Genomic DNA, 12583 nt, shown 5'->3' on the forward strand with positions numbered 1-12583 from the left:
GTTGGGAGATGGGGCCTAGTGGGAGGTGTTTAGGTCGTGAGAACTCCACCCTCATGAGTGCATCAAAGCTGAATATACCAGGGCTCAGGGCTGGGAGTTCAATCTCTTGCTATCTCTGGTCACTGTCTTGCCCATCCACCTCCCTCCATGGGATGACAGCACCAAAGCTGGGGAGGCATCTTTTTGAGAAGTAAAGGGGTGGTGACCTGGTCACATTGCTACTTTGAAAAAGTCAAATTAGGTATAGGATGGAAAGTGGATGGAACAGGCCAAGGTCTATCCAAGGAAGCAGAAGGGGTCTTCCCTAATGTCAGATGCTCCTGGATCTAGAATAACTTTTGCTTCATGCACTTACTAATTTAGTCAGTGTTCAACATGTTAAATGATATTTTGAAAGTAGAAATTAGATTTTATCGCATCAAAATAACTTGTTAGTGTCTCTGATATTACTGCTGTGGTTGCCAACAATATTTCCTTTAGACTTCAGGAATATTATTCTGTGTTCTTAGCAATGTCAAGATAATGTAATTGAAATATGTCATAAGTTATTCTATTTATTATCAAAATAATCAAAAGGAAAGACAGCATTTATTGATACCATTTATTGTCTTATCCAGTTGTATGCCAGATTTCAGAAAACAGCAGAATGAAGTTAACCTGAAGAATTAGTTGTTTGAAAAACCTGCAAAACTTAGCATGAACTTAAATTTTCTCACCTCTGTAAGTTACATTATTTCTTGTGATGACACGTACTTAATACACAAATGAAGCGAGCCCATGATAGCTTTTACATAGAGTCATATTACAAATAAATGTGTTTATAAAGATTTTATGGAACAGTATGGAGAAGTAAAGGAGTTGCTATAACTCAAAGGTATTTTCTATAAGTGTCCAGAAAGCAATGTCAATAACTTCCTAGGGCTGGTGGTTAAATCACTGTGAGTGAATGTTATTATTCCCTCGTAGAAATATGTTATGCTTTCTACAAAGAACATGTATGCAAAGCTATTCCTAATTATTTATTTATTTATTTTTTAACAGTGGTTTATTTTGTGGCTTAACCCAGTCACTTACAACAAACTAAATGAGCTGAGGATGAGTTTTTGTTATATATATGCATGTATGTTTACTTGTAGGTTAAGCCTTTGTTGTGGGTGGAGGGTGGGGAAATGTGGGAGGAAACTAAAGTAAAGGAACATGATGAATCCCACTTAGAATCAGAAGAAAGGGATGTAAACTTTTAGAGAGGGCGATGGTCGAACAGAATAATACAATGCAGTATTCCCGTTTTGCATGCGCTTTGCCATGGTATGAGTCTAGTTTGACATCTGACATTTTGACAAAATGAAAAACAAAAACAAAAATATTAGCCAACAACAAAAACACACACATACACTACTGGGATTATCCCGTTAGGGGATAAAGCTTTCAGTTGTGCAATAGGGATTGAGTGCTTAAGAATAACAGACACACAAGAGCGTGGGCACATTTCCCACTTTCCATCCACACTGTGAGAACAGACACAGAAACACACCTGGAGGCCCCTGGGCTGCAGGGGGAACCCATGAAAGGAGGATACTGTCTTCCTTAGAGATCTCCAAATTGTGTGCTCAAATTCTTCAATCCATTCCCTCATACATTCATTCATCATTTATTTAACAAATATCTATCAATCATCTCCAGCATGCCAGGCCGTTTCAATGATTCTGACACATGCCACGGGGTGAATGAATGAAGCAGATGGCACTGCGCCTATTTTACAGGTATGGAAAGGGACAATAAAGGACCAAGGGGTGACAAAGTGGAAACTGAGGCCAGGGTCCCAGGTATCTTGCTCAATATTTGTTTGCTTTGGTTTAGTTTAGAACAGTGATATTTTAACCACGGGTGATTTTGGCTTCCGAAGGGCCAGGGTTTCTGCTACAGTGCACAGAACAGCCCCAACAACAAAGAATGATCAGGAGCAAAATGTTGATAGTGCTGCTATTTAGAAACCCTGGTTCAGGGAAACCACTTGGAAACTTCAGTGGATGATCCAGAATTTATTTTTGCCTATCTGGGTAATAGGAAAAGTTAAAAAAAAAAAAAAAAAAAAAAAAAGTGTATTTCTTCTAAGCTGTTGACACAGCCATGTGATTCTTTCATAAATGAGTTTCAATCTAAGTTCTAATTTTTGAAAAGAGGTGTTTACTTGGCAAACTTCACTTGCATTTAAAAAAAAATTCTACAGTGTGACTATCCATTGCCACCACAAGCAGCAGCACTTTTACCTGTCAGAGATGGCGTCTCAGTGTGTAGTTACAGAATGCACAGAACAGAGGACGTCTCACTGCTGTATCAGGACACTCAATCCATGTGTGGTTTCCCAGGTGAAACTGTAGCCCTCCTCCTATAAAAGTCACCCGCTTCATGAGGTGTATTTACCCTGTATTAGTAAGAATCTGTAGTTCAAAAATGCTGTATTTGGGGCAAAAATCAACATCTTTGAATTCAAGTAACCTCGCCCCCTCTCTCAGCAAGAAGTTTGTGTGAAGAGACAGCTGGAAATTCTAGCCCTTAAGATGTTAAACAAAAATAGGGATAAATTTACTGTGTTTACACGGCATCTTTAGTTTCCAAATGTGTTTATTCTAATATCCCTGGGAGATAAACTGGGGCAAGACTCGACATCACTACTTACTGAACCGGGTGCAGGGCAGGGTGCTTAGATGTAAAGACAAAGTGGCTTACCTCTACGGCTTCCTGGCCAGGACAACACTGGCTTTGTTATTTACCTCCCTATCAAAGTCATAGTCACGCCGTTAGATCATGACTGTAAGCATTTCAGAAGGCTGAATGGTTCTAAATCCTATAGTTATATAATTTTGAAAATCAGTTATAGCTATGTTTTTGCTCTTCATTTAAGTAAAGGCCCCACTGGGAAATTTTTAGATTGCCTGTTAAGAAAAACCTTGTCCAAGAACAATTGTTCTATCAAAAATCATGATATCAAAGAAAAGTGTAAACAAGAATATCTTAATTTCTTTCAAGGCATCCAATCTAGTTTTCTCTAAACAACAAAATGGAAAACCTCAGTCTTCAAAAACCTCATGGACTTTTCTCAGCTTTTCCACCAACACACTGGACTCCATTCTCTCTGCTGTCTAATTGCATCTGATAAACATATTTATGTAGGCAAAGAATGAGCCCATTTGAGTTTCTATCTTTGTTTTCCCACAGGGAGACGCACAAAGATGTTCGGTCCTTTCCTTCTGAAGGCTGGACAGTTCTGTGTGACGCACACACATATTTCTAAGCGTTTTGCAGCACTGTGACATTGCTTAATGCAACTCACAGGGGTGTGAAGGGCTGACAAGACCTTTGAGGTGAGTACACGTGATGAAACAACACAGAGAAAAAGTGTAGCAGGGACTAATTTATTTACGGTAAAACAGTTCCTATTTCTTTACCTTCAGTCACTCTAATCATGTTGAAGTGAGGTTCAAAGAGAAAGAAATGGAGCCTGGACCACACCATGAGAGCCTGGAAGGAAAGGTGTAGCCCTGAGCTCATCCTCTGCAGAGGGGAACAGGCTTCCCAGGCCAAGGTAGATGACAAGGAGAGCTGGCCTCCACCAGAAACTGCCAAAAGCTCTAAGAAGCTCATATCTGGCTCCAGGCCCTTCATAACCAGAGGTGATTTAGACCCTAGGAAGAAGACAATGTGATAGGATTCATATAATTTATATAATTAATAATTATGTAATTATTATTATTATTTATCTTATATATTATATGTATATAAGCATATATTATAATTAACTATATAATTTATATGATTAATTGTATTAAATATTCATATAAAAATGGGCTTTTAATATATTGAATACATATCAATATACCATTTTGATATCATATATAAATTATAAATTGCATTGTATAATTATATATTATACTTAATTATATAATTTATATAATTATATTAACTATTAATATAAAAATTGTGCTTTTAATATATGGATTACATATCAATATAGCATACTGATATAAAAATTAATCCCTCAATTTAATTCCATTCATTTATCACCCACAATCATTTATTGAGCACCTGAAAGCCTGAGTTGAGTACCTCCATGCACTTATGGAGCACTCAGTCTCTTCCTGGCACCATTCTGTATACTGAGGACATGGAGATGAAAATGCACAGCCCCCCACCCCCTGTGCTCTCACAGGGGCTCACAGCCCGTTGCACAAACTGAAGCATAAATAAGTCGTTACAAGGTGAGGGGAGCCACAACAGAGGTGTAGGCAGAACAAGACACAGCATAAACAAGGGCCTACAAACTCCACCAAGAAGTGATGGATGACATTCTCAAGCATGACAATGAGTGCGATATTTGGCGAGGGTGGGTACTCTGGGTGAGCAGAGATAACTTGGAAAAAAGTATCTGAGTCAACTGCACAACAATTTACAAAGGGTCCTCCAGGAAGTATGCTATGCAAAGTATGGAACAAATGAAGAAAGATGTTGCCTCCAGGGGACTTTCTAGCTCCTATTTTTAAAAGGATGTGTGTTTTTAACTCCTTGAGATTAGCAGCATATGAAATGCACACCAATTACCCATACTTTTGATTGATTGCCTTTAATCCTCCACTCCTCTTATATGTGGTTACAAATCCTGCAAAATACTGATGAAATCTCCTAAAATGATAAAGCAGTGATGCCAACAGATACATAGCCTAATGATATGCAGAAGCAGAAGATAACATAGAATTAGTGAACACAGAAATGGAAAAGTCTCAATCTCACTATTAATTAAAAGTATGCATTTAAAAAAACAGTAACTTTCTGTTTATTGTATTATCACATATTTTGCACAGTGATCATGTCTAATCCTGGGAAGCATCGAGTGAATCTATATATTTACATGTGGCAATTGTACTATATGTCTTTAGACCATTGACCTCAAAAGAAAGGAAAAAAGAAAACCTCTATGCACAAAGATGTTCACGTCAGTATTATTTATGAAATTAATAACAAAAATAGAGAAGCAAATGAAACTTCCAAAATTAATAAGAGTGTTAAATCACTGTACATTTTTAGATGAGTTATGGTATTATTCTTAATATTAACATTTATAATTATTAAAGCTCCTGTCACATGGAAACACTTTCAACATAATGATTATCAAAAAGTGTTAGAAAATGACATGTATACTAGGGTTTCAACCGTATAAGATATTTATTTACATAGACGAGAATCAGAAGGAAATATCAAAATAACAGTTAATATTACATAAACACCTTTTTGTTATCTTGAATACTCAGACTTTCTGCTAATACTTTTTAAGCAGTCCTAATAAGACTAGAATTTGGATCATTTAATAAACCCCATAGTAAGGAAACAATATGCTTAGCACTTCTACAAAAGTCTTAGACACACACGCACACCTTCATGTTAAGGTGAAAAATGTACAAGCATATGAAATTAAGAAAAAATTGTCTCATATGGATGGGAGTGAAGATTCATTCCAAATTTTGCCTTGAGTAGATTTGCAAGTTGTCATTACAGTGCCTTCTCTTATTTATCAGTCTGAGCACAATGGCAGAACATAGTCATCTAAATTATCCATTTACCTTGTATATGGAATTAAGAGCTCTGTGTTAGGGAGCTCCAAATGTCAAGAGGCAGAGTCATGCCGGGGATTGATTCTGTAGATTAGAACATCTCCACCAAGGCATTTGGCCTGTGAGATGTCTAAGTAGATTAATTGAAGTAGAAATGCATTATTTATTATTTAACACTTAGTGAAAGCAGTCAGCAAGCTAGGTTTAATAATGATTTCTTTTAGACACTCACCGATGCATAAGAATTAGGTAAACATGACCCAATCATTACTTGAGAGGTTTATCAGGTTTCAAATCAGAACTTCTTTTTTTTTAAAGAGGCAATTAGCATTGTGATATTCCTCTTGCCTATTAGAAAACATAAGTTTTATGATATCTATGGGATCTCTAAGAATTAGGCCTATTTAGACAAGGAATGAGAGAGGACTTTTACAATGTTGACAGAGGTCCATTCAGTCAGGGCTATGTTTCTGATCCCTGTAGATAGTCTAGAAGACAGGAACACACTAACTGACCTCAACATTCCTAATGGTGACTACTAATTATTTCAGAATTGGAGGAAGACTTGCCTTCCTGTTACCGCTGCCTGGATTGCTGGAGTCTGATTCATACCTAGCCATGTAAGGGAAAGCTCATCTTCTGCCTGGACAGTGTCTTGTCACTCCTGGATGCCTGGCCCCTTGGTGTGTGCTCCCCATAATGCATAAGTTGCGTCATATTTCTGGAGTCACTTCACCCAGCACAGACTGATCTGAATCTTCTTCTTTTTCAGTGAAGTCAGCCTTTGACCAGAGAATCCCTCACCCATGGATTCTTTCTGGCTTTGGAAGATGGGACAGAAGATGTAGATGGTTAACCATCCCCCAAGGATGGAGGATCTCACTACCCTTCACACCCAGGGATGACCTCATCATTAGCTCTAATACGAAGTCTAATGCTTCCAGTTGCATAAGTTGGGGCAAAGTACTTACTCTCTCTAGGGTTCACATTTTTCATGGTAAATGATGTCTATGATAGAGGGGTTACTGCTGGGACTAAAGACAGAAAACAGGCCAACGGCATTCTCCAGTGGCTTACAGACAAGCAGCGCCTGATGTATTTTGGGTCCTCCATATCACTTTTTAAAAAAATTATGGTAAGAACACTTAACATGAGATCTGCCCACTTAAGAAATGTCTAAGTGTACAACACAGTATTGTTATCTATAGGTACAATGTTGTACCGCAGATCTATAGAACTCGCTCGTCTTGCCTAACTGCAACTTTATGCCCTTTGAATAGCAACACATCAATTTCCCCCCACTCTCAACCCCTGGCAACCACCTTTCTACTCTCGCTCCTGTGAGTGTGACTATTTTAGATGCCTCATGCTACATTTGTCTTTCTGTAACTGGCTTATTTCACTAAACACAGTGTCATCCAGGTTCATCCATTCTGCTGCATATTTCATGGTTTCCTTTTTTGTTCAGGCTGAATAATATTCTATTGTATGCATATACCATATTTTCTTTATCCATTCTTTTTTTTTTTTTTTTTTTTTTTTTTTTTTTTTTTTTTTTGTGAGACAGAGCCTCACTCTGTCAACCCAGGCTGGACAGTAGTGGTATGATCTCGGCTCACTGAAACCTCTGCCTACTGGGTTCAAGCAATTCTCCTGCCTCAGCCCCCTAAGTAGCTGAAACTACAAGTGCACACCACCACATCCAGCTAATCTTTGTATTTTTAGTAGAGATGAGGTTTCACCACGTTGGCCAGGCTAGTCTCAAACTCCTGACCTCAGGTGATCCACCCATCTCGACCTCCCAAAGTTCTGGAATTACAGGCATGAGCCACCACGCCCGGCTTCTTTCCACTCTTTCAGCAATGGACATTTAGGTTATCTCTATACCTTGGCTATTGTGAGTAGTGATGCAATGAACACGGGAGAGCAAACATCTCTCTGAGGTCTTGATTTTGATGATTTTGGATAAATACCCAGAAGTGGGATTGCTTCCACTGGTAGTTCTATTTTTAATTTTTTTCGTTGTCCTCCACAGATTTCTCTAACACATGCTTCTAACTTCAAATTTCTTTACTCATAGCGCGGATTCCAGTACCGATCCACTCTCAATGCTGCCCATTTCTGTATTTTTCTGACAATTTCCAAGTATTTTATGAATAAGTATCTCTTTTCTTGGCTAATGGATAGAATTGCTTTATAACTACCAGTGGTGACTGTGATGGGAAGGATGACAGCTGATGCTAAAAGATTAACACTGAACTTCACAGTGGTAGCAAAAAAATGAGGGTCATTTCAGAAACCACAATTTATAAACAACAGATTTCCTAACAGGCTAGAACAATAAGAAAGTAAAATTGTGGATCCCCATCCTTTCAATGTTGGTTTGTTTTTGTTTTATTATAATTATATAATAAATATTACACTTTCATTTTATATACAGAAATGTGAATATTTAAATTTTATTATAATAGAATCTTTAATAAAATCAACAAATATAGTACACTGGAACAAATATACCTATCTCAGAAAACACATTGAGGGCAGAAAGAATATTCACTTATAAGTGCAATCAGTGCCTTCAATTATAGTTGAGTTCCAAAGATATAAAATGTAAAATGTAACTATATCATATATGATGGTTTGCTTCCTGTGAAATCCACTCATTAATACCTTGAAGGCCTTCCCGTGATCCTGTTTAATAATATATTCTTAAAAGGGTGTTATTCTCTGCAACACACATTTTTAGTTCTGGATATTTAAAAAAAACAAACTCAACATTTTTCTTGGCATTTTTTGCAAATGAATTGGAGTTCATTCAGACATTCAATTCAGTAAAAACAAAAAACACATACATTTCTGCAGAGCCCCAGTTGAAGAGCATGGGCTTAGGAGAGCAGACCCCCGGGTCTGGTCCCAGTTCTCCTGCCCCTCCCCAGCTTACTGTGTCACCTTGGCTGTCCCAAAATGTGAGTTCCTCCTTGGAGATGCAGTTCACAGCCAGAGTGATCGCTAAGCTTCCTCCCTGCATTAAAATTCTATTATTCTTTCTCACTTCTCTGGAATTTCCTGTGATATGGATGCTTGCAATTATTACACCTCTGACAATTGATGCCAATAAAAAAGCATCTACAACATTGGACAATGAATTTATTATGTTTTTATTCCATACAAAATCATGTAGTTAGGTTCAGAAATAAAATATTCATCACACATTTTGTGGTAGGCTGGTCTTGCTCCACGGGATGAAAACATATGTCGCAAGAGGGAACAGGTTTGCCTAAGGACCCATATGAACGAATTCAAAAAGAACCTAAACTCCCAACCATGCCTATCTCTCATACATGAGCTTTCTCTCATTGCCAACCAACGTAAATATCAAAAGTTGATCAATGTAGAAGACTTTCATTACACATTGTTCCCACAAACTACTGTGACCCACATGCTTAGGACCCCAAAAGCGGTGTTCTCACTTGCATCCACTGGGTACACACTGGGGAAGTCTCTGGGACCAGGTGGCAAATAAGACTTTTGGAAGTCTTTTCCCTGCAAGAAAGTGATGGCAGGATAGTGGAATGACCAGAGGCAGACAAAACAACCACAAAAGGCCAGAGAGGACTTGTAGCTTTACAGGCTGATCATTTTTATTATGTGTTATTATATTTAAGAAAGCTCTAAATATTTTTCCAAAAGACTGAATGTGCTTAAAAGGAGATACTTTTGTTATCCAATTGCTGGTTCTCTGCTCAAAGGACAAACAAATGAAAACATCAGAAATTCTCCAGTAGTGGGAAACAATGCATAAGCAGTCAAACCTCCAGGAAAACTTCTGAAAGTTGAAGTAAGTGTATGAAAAATCAGCTTCATTAAAGCAATCTATGGGAGCTGCTTGTCTAGTAATAGCTACTGTATTTTGTGGCCCGGACTTGATTCTTAGGGACTCCTGGAAGTTACACTCAAAGGTACATTTCATACCTGTCAATCCTCCATATCCAATATCTTGTTTTACAGTTTTACAGTCTTGCGGCCGGGTGGCGGCAGGGGACAAATGAGAAGGAGAGCAAGAGGGAGCACATCAATGAGAAACAATGATGATGAGATAATTACAGTGAGCAATAAAGAATTCATCACAGGGACAGAGGACCAGACCAATGATCAGCAGCCGTATCTATTGCCTTGTCCTTGTTGTTCTCTTTTAGTAAGACCCGAGCATAGAATAGAGTGATGCAGTAGACCAGGATCTTACATGTCCATTCCTCTTCCTTAGGAGAGTCCTCAGATGATCCTCACACAGTGTGACTTATCCTTCAGGACAAGGTTAGCTGTTTGGCTGGGGCTTCAGTCCCTGGTCATTTGTCATGAGATTCCGGGTCTTCACAAAGAGGCATAGAGAACCTGCTGAGTGTTTTCCCTTAGGCCTCAGTCTACAGATAAAAGGCTTCCTCAATTAAAAGCCAATTCTTCACCATTTGGGCACCCAAAGTAGACCTAAGCTATGCCTAACTCCACCCATTCACTGTGTGATTCCATTCCTGGATACAAAGTACCCGGTATCAGGATCAGTTCTTACAGTGGGCCTGATGGTATGAAAGGCTGGATTATGTCATTGTAGAAGGAATTGAGAGGGTAGAAGTTACTGATTAGGAAAGAGAGAGTCTTCAAAACTTAATAAGCCATGTTTTCAGTAACAAAAAGAGGAAAAAGGATGGGGTTGGATGTTTGTTTTTTCAAAGCTTAACATAGACTATTTTTAAAAAATTTACTAAGCATCTACAATATAATGTAGAAATGGAGATAATGAAATTATAAGTATTCTTTTTTAAAAATATATTTTTTATTCTATTTAAATATTTTTAAAGACAGGATCTCGCTTTGTCACCCAGGCTGGAGTGCAGTAGTATAATCATAGCTCACTATAACCTCAAACTTCTGGGCTCAAGAGATCCTCCTGCCTTGGCATCCCAAGTAGCTGGGACTGCAGTGCTCACTACCATGCCCTGTTAATTTTTTTTTATTTTTTGTAGAAATAAGATCTCACTATGTTTCCCAGGCTGGTATTGAACTCCTGGCCTCAAGCTCTCCTCCCAGCTCAGTCTCTCAAAGCACTGGATTACAGGTGTAAACCACCACACCTAGCCTATAAGCATTCTTAAATAACTTGAAAGACAGGAGCTAACTAAAAAGCAGACAAAAATGGGGAAATATTCAGCTGAATGCTGAATTATTTTGAATATGCAAAATTTAGCATGGTCAACCCCCAGCAATCATTACGGAACTGGGAAATTGTTTTCCATTTACTTAAGAGATACCTCTATTGATTAAACACATATTACATGTGAAGACTTTTCTGGGCATTCTACTTGTATAACTTTATTTAACCCCCAAATCCTCTGAGGTAAATCCTATTATCAAAGGTTGCCAGTTTTAGCAAATAAAAATACAAAATTCCCAGTTAAATTCGAATTTCAGATGAACAGTAAATATCTGTAATATAACTAGGTCCCATGAAATGTTTGAGAGACCACTATGCAAAACATTATTTGCCATTTATCTGAAATACACATTTAACTGGGCATCCTATGTTTTACCTGGCAAAAATATTGTTATTATTCCAGTTAAATGATACTTCATCTTCAGGCTACCATGTTGGTCAAACTCTTGTCAGGCATTACTTGGTGTTAGCCAAAGGGTACAATAACTGGATGAAGCCAAGCTTCACAGAATCTTCAAGACATTTTTAAGGTGGCTTGCGGGCTTAAAAAATGTGGCACCTATACACCATGGAATACTATGCAGCCATAGAAAAGGATGAGTTCATGTCCTTTGCAGGATACGGATAAAGCTGGAAACCATCATCTTCAGCAAACTAACATAGGAAAACCAAATACCACATATTCTCACTCATAAGTGGGAGTTGAACAATGAGAACACATGGACACAGGGAGGGGAACATCACACACCAGGACCTGTTGCTGGATGAGGGGCTAGGGGAGGGATAACATTAGGAGAAATCCCTAATGTACATGATGGGTTGATGAGTGCAGCAAACCACCATGGCATGTGTATACCTATGTAATAAACCTGCACATTCTGCACATGTATCCCAGAACTTAAAGTATTAAATATATATTAATTATATATATACATTATATATGTATAATATATAATAATATATATTAATATATATATATATATATATATATATATATATATATATATATATATATATATAAAATCCTTTCCATTGTCTGTCTTCCCAACTCCCAAAGGTAGGCCGAACTGGGGGCTTGGAGAGAGCTTACATCACTTGCCCAAGACCTGTGCTAAGCTGCCTCATGTACCCTTAAAATGAAATATGACATATTCTTCTGAGTTTAATACACCTAAAGTCAGGCTACCCTAACAAAACTTCTTGCTTAAAAATTAACCTGTGAGCACAAAAACATGGCAGAGCTGCGACCTGGTTTAAAAGACTGATGCCTGAGGAAAGCCAGGAGCAGCTAACATTAAACCCAGGGCCCCCAGCCCAACTCTCTCAGGCCTCTCAAGAAAGATAATTTTTATTTAACTGATATTTTTATTGCATTTATTGTGCTGGGTGTGGCTCTGTATCTTTTATTCTTCTGATCTTCATAAAACCCTACGACGTAGATCCTATTATTATTCCAATGCTACAGAGGAGGAAACTGAGGAATAGAGGGGTTACATAATGTCCCAAGGTCACATAGCTAGTAAATGATAAAGCCAGGATTCAAACCTGGGCAGGCGGGCTCCAGAATTCATGCTCTGAACCACTAAGCAATGTCAACTTGAATTCCATATATTATAAAATTTTGGAAACAGATCAAGAATTCTCTGCATGTATGAAAAAGCACATGATCTATTCATCATTTCCAAAACTATTTTACAAACATCATCTCCTTTGGATCTTAGAGCAACTGGATAAATGACAGGTAATATAGGTATCATTATTGCTATTC

The 12583-nt window shown here is 37.9% G+C and overlaps 1 long non-coding RNA gene across 1 annotated transcript in view; it reads right to left on the reverse strand.

Annotated features, from left to right (window-relative positions):
* Positions 1–3400: 3400 nt before the first annotated feature.
* Positions 3401–12583, reverse strand: part of LOC134809253 (uncharacterized) — a 355314-nt gene continuing 346131 nt past the window's right edge. Inside the window, exon 5 of the long non-coding RNA XR_010154519.1 lies at positions 3401–3686. This is a non-coding gene — a long non-coding RNA (uncharacterized LOC134809253). The remainder of the gene's footprint in view (positions 3687–12583) is intronic.

This window comes from Pan troglodytes, chromosome 22 (assembly GCF_028858775.2).
Source record: "Pan troglodytes isolate AG18354 chromosome 22, NHGRI_mPanTro3-v2.0_pri, whole genome shotgun sequence".
Classification (NCBI taxonomy): domain Eukaryota; kingdom Metazoa; phylum Chordata; class Mammalia; order Primates; family Hominidae; genus Pan; species Pan troglodytes.